Source organism: Strix aluco, chromosome 8, assembly GCF_031877795.1.
Source record: "Strix aluco isolate bStrAlu1 chromosome 8, bStrAlu1.hap1, whole genome shotgun sequence".
NCBI lineage: Eukaryota > Metazoa > Chordata > Aves > Strigiformes > Strigidae > Strix > Strix aluco.
Window position 1 is genome coordinate 25,834,013 of NC_133938.1, and position 15,616 is coordinate 25,849,628.

The following is a 15,616-nucleotide window of genomic DNA, read 5'->3' on the forward strand; positions in this document are numbered from 1 at the left end:
ACTATGGATCTCAGTTCTTCCAAAAACAAGGCAGCAGTGACTTGTGGTCCATCAGCTATGGTCATATGGTGAGGAGAGTTCACTTGGGATGTGAGGATCTGAGAGAAGCTGTTGGAGGGATTTGAACCTGGATGTCCCAGTAGAATATTCCTGGTACCATGTATCTACAGTGGATCTTTCTTTACGTCTCCTATATATAATATATAAAGCAAGAAAAGATGAAAGGAATATTTTCTCAAACATCTCAGAGCTTGGTGTTGAGAGCACTTCCATAGAAGATGGGCAATACAGACTCATATTTACTCTTCTTCCATATAATGCTTGGCTTCTGGTATATTGGGTAAAAGAAGAGCTCCTCATCTCAATTTCACTGTGATCTGATAGATGTGAACTAACTATGTCTACTGGATCAGACTTCACAATGAAAAACAAATCTGTTCCTCTTGTAAAACTAATCTGTTTATCCCTCTGCACTGTTGTTCATCTATAAAGTGATAATTATAGTAACTTCTCCCTTGAGCACTAAAGTGACTGATACGTATGCAATGGATCAGGGAAAATTTGTTTCTTATGTCCCTTGGAAGCAGTCAAAATATCCAAATACATTTTTGAAAAGTCAGGCTAAGTGCAAGTCCTAATATTTCCACTTCATAGTTATTCTAGAGAAAAATACTTTGCAGTTAGTTTTCAAACTAGTATCATCAGCACAAAGTGGTTAGAGATATTTATGCCTGTCCCCACAGCAAAACTGGTGCCTGTAAATTAGATAATGAGGTATGCTGAGACTCACAGAGTTGCAGCTAGGTACCAGGCACTACACATAGCTTTACATACAAATTCGCACCGAGCTTTGTTTTTACAGCAAAACGCAGCCATTTTTCATGGAAAATTACAGAGCAGCATTCAGCCACAATGAATTGGTTCAAATAGCAGCAGATAAATGTAGCAACTCAGGCTAATTCCTTGCCTGTCCACTTTATTCAATCACAGTTGTAACTAGATGCATCTCAGAGAGCGGTAAATTACAGGAGAGCCAGAAGGGAACTGAGAATTGGTTGAGATTTGTTTGAAAGAGTAGCCAGAGTGAAGTGGTCATAGAATGTATATAAAAAGCGCTCTCTGCAGTGATCCTCCTCACTCATCAGTCTTCAATTATAGCATATAGTTTTCACTTGAAGCTTCAGATTATCAAACACAGCTAGTGTTATCTCCCTGGTCTGGCAGTGTGATTTTACAGCGGCAGCCTCTCTCTGTTTCCCAGCCAGGCTCATATTTATTCCAGTGTGAGATGTCTATGTATACCTTAATGTGTAGTGGCATCTGGCAGAAATATGACTCATTGGGAGTGACTTTCTCAAAGTGAAGTGTACCTCCCAAACCATTACTGACTGGGGGCCAGAACAATGTCTGCTTTGCCCAGTTTGTGGCAATTTCTGTGTTAGCCACTTGTCCTGCTTTCGCTATTCTAGTATATGAAAAGTGAAGTTACCGTGAGCTGTTTCCTCTCTTGGTCAATGTTTTAGTACATCTCCTGCCTGCTGTTGCTCCCTTCCCTGCTTTGACATTGCGAACAATGTGTCCACATGTCTTGTATATAACTCAGTCTTAATGTGACAGCTGTAGAAATGCAGGTCTCTCTGGGTTTTTGTGTCAGAGATAAAAATTAGTGCAGCCTAGAAGCAGTAGGATCAGGAATGTACTTAGCTTTGTCATAGGGCTTCAGAGCGGTCAGAGCATGCTTAAGGATTTATAGACTGGAAGCCCCTATAAAACCTTTCGTAGAAAAAAATCAGCACAGTGAATGGCTAGATACTTAGTTGCTGCATTTTCAGTATTGTGTGATGACTCTGTGTATATTAGTTTATTATCCCACAGCACCTGTGAGGCCTTTGCCATGTAGCTTGTGCTCTGAGTCACACCTAGAAATAGTGACTTGTCTCTGGAAAGGATGAAACAGATGCAAAAACTGAACCCACCTTTACAATAATGTTCTCTACATCATCAAATTAATGAAATGATTTCATGAGAATGCTAAACTACTTTGGAAACCATATATGTTTCTACCTTTAAATTTAGATAACACATTTGATAACAAAACCATCAATGGTTAACAAAGAAATAAAATTAGTTTTATGAGGAGCTACACATATTATTGTTAGAGTATTTCTTGCCTATATAAAATTAACGTCAGTTATTAAATGCAAAGTGACTATCATAGAGCCACTTAAATACATGTAATTTCATAAGCATTTCAGTGTCTGAACACGCTTATTCGATGATTTTTTAAGTAATGATGTTAATATGTTGCAAAATAATTATATTGCAGAATTGTGTATATATATACATACACGTATATGCTTACATCTCTATGCCTACTATTTCATAATAAGATTAGTGCAAACATAAATATAGGGCACACCAAATGACAAATAATAAGCCATTTTATAAAAAATAAATAAACCAGTTGTTCTTACAAGCATTGTGGATATTGCCTGTTATCTGCCAATTGCTATACAAGCAGCGACCACTGTCACTCAAGATAAAAGCACTCTAGATAAAAGGATTAGTCAATATTTATAGAACTGTATAAGCAGTTCAAATAGCTCAGATTGGAGGAGAAGTTTAACATGTAATAAAAAGGTATTCTTAAAAAATGTAAGACCATACCAAAAGAAAGTGCAAGGGGAACTATTATTTTCTTTTCAGTGGTTACATGCATTAGCTCAGCTAAACATTTTTGTTGTTTTAGCATAAAAAGTAAAGTAAAATCATTCAGCATTTTCTCTTCTAAATATATTACACACCTTCCTAAAATTTCAGATAATGCAAATATTTTTATTATATTTCTGTAGATAATTACTTTTTCCTCCTGTGAAGTTTTACTCAAAACAGAGATGGAACAGCGCCTTTGACTCAGTTTGATAACACTACTCATATCTGTCTCCTTCGTTCACTTACACATTATTACTATAGGGTAGCTATTTTCTAACCATAAACCTCCTAATAAAACTATCTGTTTCAAATTTAGCAGCAAAGGTTTTCTGCAGAAGCAGGATGACAAAAGCAATTATTCAAGCGTAATTCTGCTGAATGCCACTAATTTTAATTTTGATTAAACAGTTATAAAAGTTTTATCCAAGTTACACTTTTGATACACACCTTTGGTTAGAAATCTGTTTACAGTCTTCTGCATTTCCTTGACACTATATAAATATCAAGCAAGCAGTCTGGGTAGTTATTACATGTTCAATACAGTCTAAGTGCACATACAATTTCACAAAAAGAAAATATTTACCTGTAAACATTGTCATTAAAATGATGTAAACCTGTATCCTAGTTGCAACCATCTTTTTCCTTTGGAAAAAGATGGTTTAGCACTTAAGCAGTCCACAAAGTAAGTTTCTGTAAAATTCAAACCAGTTCTTAGTATAAAGGCTTCCTTTCCAGGATTAGCATGCTCCACTTCTGTACCTGATGATATAGTCTGATGGTGTATTTTGCCCAAGCCAGATCAACAAGGCTTAAAGTAAGACTCATTAAACTGCTTACGCAGTAGATACGTATTCTACTTAAATTCTTTTTCAGCACATTCTGGCCAAGTGTGTTCACACTAAATTTATGTTTCACAGAAAGGCATATTTTTAGGATCCGTTCAAAATTTATTTGTCACTTTTTGTTGTTTTACAAGATGTTGTTTTTTAAGACTTCATTTTCTTTCATTTTCACAATGTTTGTTAATGCAGATCAACTCTTTCATGGTCACTGTCATTCAGAGAAACTGTACATCTCAATAAGCAGATAGAAAAGACATAAAATCATATCTCATTTCTTTATTTTATAAAGTATTTTTGTTCCATTTGCCCTCATTGTAGTAAGTACTGGAAATGTATGTCTGTAGATTTTCGAGTGTAATAAAAGACAGGAAAAATTTGCTAAAATATTTCTTTCTTCAGCTCTTGAACAAGACCTTTTGATTTGGACCTAATTTAATGGGAGGAAAACAGACTTGAGGAGATTGAACTACTTATTTCTGTAATAATTTAAGCAGCAGACTATTTTATTATACATTATTTACATGATGAATTGCTTAAAATATTGCTAGAGCAATATCTATTTGTGTAATTAGTGAAATAATTATAAAGCAAGAGAGTCTTTCCCCGGGTTGGTATTTATAACACCCAACCGGCATATGGCAAACTGTGGATTCAGATTTTTGTTTTGGCAGTTTCCCATTTTAAAACTTCAACAATGCATCCTGAAGTCTGTCTCAGCATGTACCCAAGAAAATGTTGATTTTTGGCAAATGTGTTTTTCCATTCCTTCTTCTCTCTCAATGCACTTATTTATTAATTAGAAAATTCCTGACCTTGTGTCAAATTCTTTTCTAGGTTCACCAAAAGACTTGTATGCAGGATCCAATTCTGGATTCATTTAATCTACAGTTCACAATTTTTTTATGGTGATGCTCAGAAAACTGCTTCTTCTTCCAGCCTCTGATACAGGCATTGAGTGATTTTTCCTATAATAAATTCAAATACCATGGGATAAGAACATCATCCAGACTCTTTGAAAGGTAAGTAAATAAGCTTTAAACAAAATAAAGTTCTTGTTGATGTTAGTATGCATGTACTTTAATAGTAGTGTTTATCAGATGTCTCGTGCTACATCTTGAAGTTTAATATACATTTTAATTTTGAAAATAACAAGAAAAAGTTGGAGGTACTTGATAATTGTCAGTCCTCTTGCACTATGATCCTGTTAAATGTTCTGAAGTAAGATTATGAATATATACACTGTCAATGAGTTGGGATAGGCATACGCTATTACAGTTCAGTGAAAACATGGAGCTGATGACGCTCTGAGACAGAGGAACTTCATACCAGGATATTTAGCAAACTTCCTGAAGCCGTGTCAGAACCACTAGTGAGTGTTTTGAACAAACCTGTCAAGAACAAGTGGGTTACTGAAGGTGGTAGCTACCCTAATTACATTAAGGGTTTGATAATGTCTTTCATAACATTTTCGTATATAAACCAAGGATAAAAATCTACATGAAACCGCCATAAAGTGGGTATAAAACTTGTGTAATCCTGTCCAGAAAGTAATTTGTCAGATGTTCCCTGTCACACTGGGAGGCTCTATTGATTATGGTTTGGGATTGTCCTGGGTTTGTTATGGTTGGTGTTTTCATAACAGATGTGGATGATGGTATAGAAAGTTTGCTTATTAAGTTGTCTGATAAAGCAGGGTTAAGTGAAACTTTTGAGTGTAATTTTACATTTATAGGTAAACATAAGAAATTGGAGAAATGGTCTGGAAAATATTAGATTCAATTCTGGAAGGACTTATTCAGTCTCTATAGTTTCAGGCCAGAATAACCAGCAATCAGGTGGAACAATAGTTCCAGTTTACAAAACCTTGGTCATGCCTTAGCAGGAATACTGAGTCTCCTTTTAGTTCTGCACTGCAAGGAAGATTTGGATAAATTGGGAAGAATTCAGAGGAGAGCAGTGAGAATAATCACAGGTCTAGAAGGAGTGAGGAAAGACTAAAAAAGTAGGGCTGTTTAGTTGAAAGACAAGGAGAGGAAATGAGACGTGACAACAGTCTTTTAGTACAAAAAAGAATGCACACTGTTCCCTGAGACCATAGTAAACAAATGAAGAAGTCATGGGTTTGACCTGCACCAAGAAAGATCCAAGCCACACTTCAGAAAAATATTTCTAAAGATAATAAGGCATAAGATTCCCACTGGGTGCCATAAGGTCTGCTTTGGGTCCTTAAAAATAGGTTAGAGACAAAAGTGCAGCATGACACCAGTCAGCTGATCCTATCTTAGACGCATAGATAGCCCAAACGATACCTGCACATCTGTCCCTTCCAATTTTATTTTTTCTGTGTTTCTGGGACTTCCTTTAATAAAATAATTCCCAGCAACTGAGCTGTAGATGTGTCAAACTATACATGCACGTATATGTATCCATACACATATAGGTATAAAATGCAAGTGGGAGTAAACCTTGGAGAAACTCAAATTGTAGCATACCCTTTAGAATACGCTTTATGGAAGACAAAGACAAAGAGTTTGCAATAATGCTTCCTCTACCTGTACTTTACAGTTTTGGAAATGTCTCTTACAAAATCCTACCCCAGGCAGAAACAACTTTTTTCAAGGGACTCATTAATCCTGAGGCCAGCGGAAAGATCTGGCAGAGCATATATTCTTCGGGGCTCCAGGTTTTAGCAGACAATCATGAAAATTCGAACTTTGCCACATCTGTGCTGATAATTGCAAAGAGATAATTACTCTTTGCTGGAAGGAGGAAATGCACGTTCATGAGTGAGTAAGCGCAAGGAAATAAATTGACCATCTCTATGTCATCGTAATTAAAACTCATGCTTCTGGGCATAAATCAGTTGTCATGGAGGTCAGGAAGGAGGTTTTACTCTTATGTACATCAGTGTAGAGCAAGTGAGGAGTATTTAAATGGATTTTTTTTTTTCTCCTATTTTTCTTCAGTAACAAAATGGCTTATATTGGATACTGAAATTAATGTGACCAGTGATCTGATCTAATATGGCAATTTTTATTGAATTCTTAGCAGGAAAAGCTCATGTAAAATGAAGGCAGAATACAGGGCAGAGGTGGAGCACATGGAAAATTGGATACTTTAAAATAGTAGGATAATAAGCATTTGCTAACACTGGGCTAATTTGCACGATACCTTTCACAAAGAACTCTAATTTTGTAAAGTTGTAAGACCTTGCTAGTTATTCCTTTATTGCAGATGAATTCACTATTCTGTTATTTTTCCTCTTGCTATTTGAAATGTACTTATAAAGTTAATACTGGCTAGGGAAAAAAAAAATTAAAATAGAAATACAGTTGAGTGACTTGGCTTAATCATTAAATATGTCACTCTAGCTGAGGGATATGGAATTCATAATGTGCTACATTCAGAATGGCATGCTGTAACTCAATCTTTTTAAATGTTGCTGGCCTGAAGCTTCATAGACTAGTTTGAATTTTCAGTAAAAATTGATTTTTTTAAAGTAGTAAAACCCCCCAGTCCCTTAATCTCTTCAATCATTAAATGTTTTCTGAGAGCAAAAATACTTGGAAATGTTTTTTCCACTTGTTTCACATGTTTTGTCACACCTAAAATAGTTTTCATTTGAAAAAAAAAAAAAAAAAAAAAAAAAGAAAATCATGTACATGCTGTAGGTGATTAGTTGTTTAGTGAGATCTGGTGTGTTTATTTTATTTTATAAATATTGGAAACAGCTGACTGAGTTAAGCATTGGCTTCAGCTTCCGGATAGATCAGCCAGCCTTTTTCATGAGCCTGCTCTGCAGACTGTGAGTGCTCCTTAGGCAAAGTTGTGTGAGCAGCACAGCCAGAGGTCAGACCCATATAGCCTGAAAATGGCAAAGGGCCATGTCCTAGAAGGGCAGCATGGCAAAACTGTTGCTTGTAGCCTACACCTTCATCCCATATTTCGATTAACACAGCCAGCCATGTGGATCCAATTGTAGGATTAGGGTCTGAATCTGGAGTAAAGAAAAACTTGGTGAAGAAATATGTCCCTGCATGGCACTCATTTTCCTTTCATTTCCCTACTTCTACAGTCAGCTTTATATATAGGTAAAAGAGGCAGCTGCTGTTGCATTTGACCGATGGAGGTAAGAAAGAAAATCAAATAGTGGCAGCCCAATTTTCCGAGGCAGCATCCTTCTTGAGTGGGTTTTCTGGCTGCATGAACTTGTCTGTAGCTATGGCCACATCGCTGATATGAGCTAGGAAGTGTTGATGAGAGGAGGGAGAGCAAAATTACAGATTGTGACAGGTTAAAGTGGAGAAGGGTGATTTATGAAGGATAACATTAACAAAGAAGTGAAAATAGCAGGTAAGATTTTGGAGATTAAACAGATGAAAAAGCAGAGAAAAATGTGAATGGGAAAAAGAAAATGGAAATACAGGAATCAACGGTACGCCCAAAGATACTTGTGTTGGCATTTGAGAGAGCGTTCTTGTCAGACACACAGGCATTTATGGGTAGTAAGACGAGTGAGTGTGTACGTGTATGACCATTAATCTATATAGGAAACATGAGGGATGCTTAGAAAGACTTCAGGCTAGACATAAGGTCTACACAAAGGTCTGAGCTAAAATTGAGAGCGGAGGAAGGAGACCACAGGAGCAATATCAAAGTCAAAAGACTGAAAAAAAGATAGAAAAAAAAGTCATAGATATTTTGTAGTTAAACAAAGATAGTCATGTGCACTGGAGCAGAGAAATCAATTCACAAATTCTAGAGAATTAAGATAGAATAATAGAAAAATTTAGATTGAAAGGGACCTTTGAAGGTTATCATCTGGTCCAATGCTCCACTCAGAGGGTCAGGACATCATCCAGAGACTAAATTGGAATAGTAGGTTTCAGAGAATTTGATTAGTTTATACGTGATTATGGACCAGATGTTTGGAAATCAAAGGAAGATATTTGGTTCTCTCCTTCCAGTGTGTTTTTTGTGTGTTCTTTAAGTTGTAAAAAGATTATATATAATTCAGGAATTTTTCATGTTTTACCTTTTAGAAAACTGTGGTAAAACTGTCAAATTCAAAGCACTAATGATCTGATTTGCATTTTTTGTAGATTTATGAGCTTGTACATACAGATGATGTGTGTGCATTTGAACTGAAGCATATCCAGAGGGATCTTAAAACAACCAATACCTTTGAGTTGTTTAATTAGATCATACAAGGTCATGTTTCATTGACTTGAAAATCTGTTTGGAGCATATGATTCACTTTGGAATTGGAAAACAAATTAATTTTCAGTCCTACAAACACTTAAGGGCTTTAAAAGAGTGCTTGCTGTTGATGAACACATCCATTGAGAAATGTATGCTATGTCTAGTCTCCCCTAAAAGGGATTTTCTACCTTGTCTCTTGTTGGCTGCTTCCTATTTGTTGTAACTGAGGTAGGCAAGCACAGCCACTGTGCTGTCTAGTGTGAAACGCCTTCTGCCCTGGAAACGGTGCTTTGAAAAATTTCAGTCATTTGCAAGATTTTCTCATTTTGTTAAAACCAACGTGAATCTCCACAACATACAAAAGTGGCTGTATTTACTTAACTTCATTGTCAGTCCATCTTGAAACAAACTGAAAAAGCCAGTAGATTAGAAAATCATAGTTTTAATAGGGCCTACAGAGCTTAACTGAGAATGGAGACCTGAGAATAGAAAAATATAAAATGTGAATGTGTGAACATACATGTTTATGCTGTGTGTATTTTGAGCTGTGCATAGCATAGCTGTATGAATAGCATGAAATATGATCTGTATTTATGCTGTAATTACACTTCTCTATTCCTACAGTACATATTTCTACCTAAATTACTATCACTTAAAATCCAGAAAACCAAGTCTTTTACCCTGAACTATCCACTTCTATAATTTTTTTGTAAGGCAGTTACTCTACCTGATGTATGTTTTCTTTCCTGTGTAAATAGCTGTGACTTGCCATAGAGCAAGTAGAGAAGACCTTAGACTTTGGACTGGGATCTTTCAGTCCAGTTCCGTGTCCATGGGAATGGCAGAAGATCATACCTCTTTTCACTTCAGCAGCAGTGTTCATTTCTCTCATTCCCTGCAATGTTAGCTCTTTTGCAGTGTGAAAAGTCATCTAAGTGATGGCTTTGTTCATCTAAAGTTTCATATGTTTAATGCATCTTTGAAGCTGGGAAGCATGAGACCCAAACTGGCTTCACTTTTGCTAGGTCACCTAACAATCCCAACAGCAATGGGATAGCATGGACTTCAGCTGAGATTGTGCATGCTTGCCACAGTCCATTGGTGTCTTCTTGGGGGATTTCCTGGGTTATACTACGGTTATGTGATTTAGCTAGACTAAATCTAGTTTTTGTATGTCTTTATGTGCTACAGTTAACTTCTGTAGCTGAGCAGACACGTTCACAGTACAGCATTTAAATAGTTTTCTTATTTGTTACTATAGGTAGTGATTTACCATGACATTCTGGCCTCACAAACAGGCCTAATAACAGATGCTGAACTCTCTTTCTTAAGAAAAAATAGTGCTCATAGGACAGTGACTACAGCCATAATTGTATTGATCATTATGATTCTCTGTAATAGTGTCGTGTTGTTAACACAGCCAGACATGAAGAATTAGAGTGGTGGGAGAGCAATCTGTATCATATTCACCAAATCTATTTCTAGCAGTTAATTATCAGCAAAAATTATCTGTCTATACTAGGCTTTTTTTTTTTTTCTTCTCTTTGAGGCTGTTTATTGAAAGTGCAGATTTCATTGTCAGCCAGAGAAAGACTGTGCTTTCCTTAATCTGATTCTTCCTACACAATCAGCAGAAGTTTTTTTCTAAATTAATTCAGATATTTTTTTTAAAAGGTATCAGCACCCAGGTGATCAGTCAAAGGCCAGCTTAACTTCTTTGAAATTCTCCTTGTACCTGAAAAAATCAGTCCGGGTGCCTACACAGAAACAGGTTGTGCCTTACTATAGTCACCTCAGAGTTTATTTCAAACAGTGCAAATGAGCTGACATAAAAATACTAGGCTTTATCTATCACTTGTTCCTCCTATTAGCAAACACTGAATAATTAAGAGCTAGATGCTACAGGGAACAATTAATGTAAGAGCTTTTATGTAGTATATCACATAAAATTAATTTTGGTGCTCACTCTACCAGCTTATTTTTATTACTCAGTGTCCAAACATAGTCTTCATGTCCTTGAGAAGACCTTAGACCTAGGACTTATCAGTGATAAATAATTGCCAGCAAACTATACAACTCTTGAGTCCAATCCAATGAAAGCATTAAAGTGATTTTTATATTTATTAACACTTTAAACTGAAATTGTATATATGTGTACATACATGTATACAAAATTGGGAAGAGTTCTGAGTTCTTTATACCCCAGAATGTTGTGATGCCATTCAGAAGGACCTCAACAGGCTGGAGAAATAGGCAATCTTCAGGAACCTCATGAAGTTCTACAAGAGGATTTGCAAAGCCCTACACCTGGGGACAAATAACCCCATGCACCAGTTCATGCTGGGGGCCAGCCAGCTGGAAAGCCACTTTGCCATGCTGGTGAATGACTTGGAAATGAGCCTGCAGTGTGCCCTTGCAGCAAAGAGGGCCAACAGCCTCCTGGGCTGTATTAGGAAGCATGTTGCCAGCAGGTCAAGGAAGGTGACTCTTCACCTCTACTCAGCACTGATGAGGCCACATCTTCATGGATGGCCCCAGTCCAGGTCTGGGCTCCCCAGGTATGAAAAAGAAGCAGACATATGGGAGCAGGTCCAGCAAAGGGCCGTGAAGATGATTAAGGGATTGGAAAATCTATTGTGAGGAGAGGCTGACAGAGCTGGGGCTGCTCAGAAGTTGAAATGAATGTAAATTTTAAAGGCAGGAGACAACATTTCAAAGAAAAAAACCACATTTAAACTCCCCAATTCAACTGTTCCTTTGCCTTGAAGAACTATATATTGCCTGATCTTATGAACATGATGGCTCTCATGAATGCAATTCTTCATGAGACCTGATCACATAAGTGTGAGTCTCAACTATATAGATATCCTGCTTTGAAATTTAAAATGCTGTATGTTGTTAAATAATCCTTTATAAGAAATACAGGTGGGAAATCTGAGACATACTTGTACTGTAAAAGTTAAGAATACTTGATTCTTTACTCCATTCCCCCTGTATATAGGCTTGGCAGCGTTAATTCAGGAAGGTTTAGAAGATTATGTGTACATGACAGCCCTGAGGATTTCCATCATTGTGATTTTCCTTCCAACTCTTTTTTTTTTTTTGAAGAACATAATGACCTATGACAACTAAGCTTTATCCTCTGTGGAGTCTGACATTGCTTCTGTTTAATGGATCAGACAGTTTGTGGTACATCAGTACAAGACACTTTCTTCCCCACATCAACCTAGGGTACCTCTTCAATATTTCCCATCAGTGCTGACCTGTGTGATCAAGAGGTCATGTCCTGAAGTCAAACCCAGAATTGAAACACTCACTTCTACCACAGGCCAGACTATTAATGTAACCCATTTAATTTACATCAAGTTAGAACTTGACATTCAATTTCTCAGTCCAGAAGCAATTATTTTTAAAGGAACATGCCAACAATATTGCTTGGCTTAGAATAGCGAAAGTTCAAAAGGGTAAGAAATATTTCACACCATAAATAAAGAATTGATTATACTTTAAAACAAAGTTTGTAATTACTACTGACATTTCTGAGCCTAGATGAGGTGCCTTTTATGTTTTAAAAACTGATGTCATTTATGCCAGTGGCATTATGGGAACCTTATGTAAGGGTCTGAAATAATCCTTTGCTGGTATTTTAAGGATCAAGAGGAAAACATGAATATGTTGCACAATTCTTGGGTCAAACACATATTTTTTGTCAAACGAGGGTGCAAAATTCATTGTGGGTGCTTAGCCTTTAGCAGGACTCTGCCTCCTTTCACCCCAATAGCTCCATCAGCAGTATCACTGGCATAATCAGTAAAACCCAATACTTTGGGATGGAAAATTATGTTGTTATTCTTGTGTGAAAGCCAAGTCTCCAAGGTGCTAACAGATTTTAACTAGGAATAGCCCTGATCTGGGTCATCAAATTACTCTTCTGTACTTGAAACCATAGTTCTTGTTTTTACCATAGCTCTTAAAGCCCTGAGTGGACTTTGCATGACTGGCCGAAAACCAGTTTTCCTGAACTCCATGTGGAAGATTCTGCTAATCAAACTGTGTGGTGCAAAAACTAAAAATTGATGTTAATAATCTGGACGAGAAAACAGTGTCCATCACAAAGTCTTTGAGAAATAGCATCTTCCAGATGGGTTCTAAAGACTGCATTGAAATATCAGCTAAAACTAGATTTCGTTAATGTGCTGCAGATGCCACACATAAACAGTATTTCATGCTCCCTCTACTGGCTAACACGTACAGAAGGAGTACAGAGAACAGTTCTCTAAGAGCTCTTAGATATCTCAGAGCTCTGCTGGTACCAAAATGCTGATGCTAGTTCAAACAAATTGCATATTTTCACAAATTAGGGCAGCTTATACTTTTTTGGGGGGGTAATATAAATAGCAGTTTACCAAGTAATACCCTTTACCAAGGGTGAACAAGAATGCCATCCCACTGCTGTGGGTTATTTGGGGATGTTTATATGTGAGAAATGGTATTTCAAAGGCATGTAAAAGTCTGTGAGCATGAAAACAAGTAGCTAAGCTACATAAAAACCATAACCTCTACAAGAATGAAGTGATGAATGGCATTATACCATTTATATTTGATAGCAAAATAACAGCAGCCTGCATACTTTAATCTTAAATAAGTTTACTCATGCATCTTGACTTTTTATCTGAATACAGGCCAATATTAATTTCAAAACAAATATATACAGGTTTGGCATGCAAACATCACACATTTCCCACTGTCAGAAGCCATGCAATTAAAATAATCAACTAGTAATGAAGCCCAACATAAACTCTGCTTATTAACAAGCGTATGCATGGCATGCTGCAAATCTTGCAGAAAGGAGTGAAGACAAATCATAGAATGGTTTGGGTTGGAAGGGACCTTAAAGATCATCTAGGTCCAATGTCCCTGCCATGGTGGGGGGGGGTAGGAATCTATCATTCTTACCGCAAAACAATCCAGCCAGAAAACTGCACTTCAAAATAGAAATGATGAAAGTTGTGGACCTTTTTAATTAGTGGTCAAAGAAAGACTTTCTATAAGCAGAGCAATAAAGTACTCTGAAGCAGCTATTATGTATATGTTTACATATATATGTATATATATGTGTATTAGCGCATGTGTGTGTGTACACACACATTTATAAATACATCCATATGGTTCAGAATTACTTGTCCCCATGCTATTTCTGACTGAACTCCTTCAGCTTTTCCAATGTCATTCCTGAGTTCCTCCATTATGGGGGGAAAAGAGAAGTAATGCCGCTTAAATGTTTGGTTGTATAATTTACTGTATTTCCAATAAACTGGATTTTAATGGGGTTCACAATAGTGAGATTATTAAGGTCGTTTTCAAAATCATCCGTTGAGTAAAACATTGAACTATTAAATTGGGTCATTTTGTTTATCGCTTGACATTTGACCTTAAATGTTCCATAAATTAGAATGTATTGAGGAAGTAAAGTATATTAGTCCCATAACACAGGTCTTCTCTTTACTGTCTACTTGTTAAACACTTTCTCCAGATTAGTGAAAACTGTGTGATGTGTAGATTTAAAGAAAGTTCATTTCTGTTTGGGAAAAAGTTGTACATCTGCTTGACTTTGCAATTTGACTGTAATTCAACCAGAACAATGCAGGCTTATACAATACAATGCTAAAAAGCCTATGCTGTAAAGTAGCTCCTGACATGGACAATCATATTCTTAAGAAGATGAGCAAAGTTCTGCTGTGCAATACCTTCGATTTGACCAGGGTTTGTGCATGGTTATCACTTAGACCACACTTTATTTTTGTTAATGGTTGTCTTTGTCATTGGATGTATGTGTATATGCAAGAAATGCATCTCTTTAGGAAACGTACAGGATTATCTGTAATGCCAGGGTGTGCTAGACACACAGAACTAGCACTGCGATGTGTATCAGGAGATACACAGCAGTTTCTGTTCATATTATGGAAATGAAGATTACTGGTTTTTCAACAACAGGAAGAGTTGGGGAAAATGAGTCCCAAATCTGATTCCAGGCTGCATTGCATGTTGCTGGGAGGGGTCAAAGCAAGTAAGTAATGAAAAGGCCAGAGAGATTGTTCAATAGGGAAAGATGGAACTGAGCGGGTTCATAAACTCAGCCAAGAGCTGGCAAAACTGGATTGCAGGAGACTATAAATATCCGAGATATGCCAATTAAAAAGGCTAGGAAAGTTTATTCACAGTATTAAGAAAGAAATCAAAAAGGTAAGTAGGCATAGCCTGAAGAAGGGCCCAGAAGGAAAACTCTTATTGGATATTTAGCCTATTTTTAACAAGTAGTCAATCATATGATGGAATGACCCACCAGGAATGAGTGTCAGAAAAATAACAGGTGCTTGAAAAGCATTATTCCTGCTGCCAAATAATATACAACTGCCTTTTTTCCCCATTTTTTTTCCTTTTATTTTTTTAAAGAACTTTCTGCCAGGTACCTGACACACAGATTCCTTAAATCTAAGGACATTCTTTGTCCATGTGTTGCAAGATCTGGGAGCTTATGGATTAAAAACCATTCATCCCCTCCTCCTTCGCTTCAAGGAAAAATCTTTTAATGCTAAAAAGTGTTTATGTGCAACACTGTTTAACACAGAGAGATGTGCCAGATTCAAAATATCCACTGCTTGCAGGCTCTGTCAATCACGTCGGACTACATTATACAACTTAACATATCAGTGTAACTAGAGAAAATAGATCACAGTAATGATGGGTCAGCTGTCAAATTTTAAAGCATAAAACTCTATACATGTTCTGAAAATAATATTGGTAGATGCTTCCTAGTGTTTTATATTTCATATATTTCTAACTCAAAAAGCCCCCCAAAA

General features: G+C 36.7%; 1 protein-coding gene across 4 annotated transcripts in view; it reads right to left on the reverse strand.

Annotated features, from left to right (window-relative positions):
• The window catches only part of CRB1 (crumbs cell polarity complex component 1), a 107,280-nt gene that overhangs the window by 41,853 nt on the left and 49,811 nt on the right, over window positions 1-15,616 (reverse strand). The gene's annotated exons all lie outside the window — the stretch shown is intronic.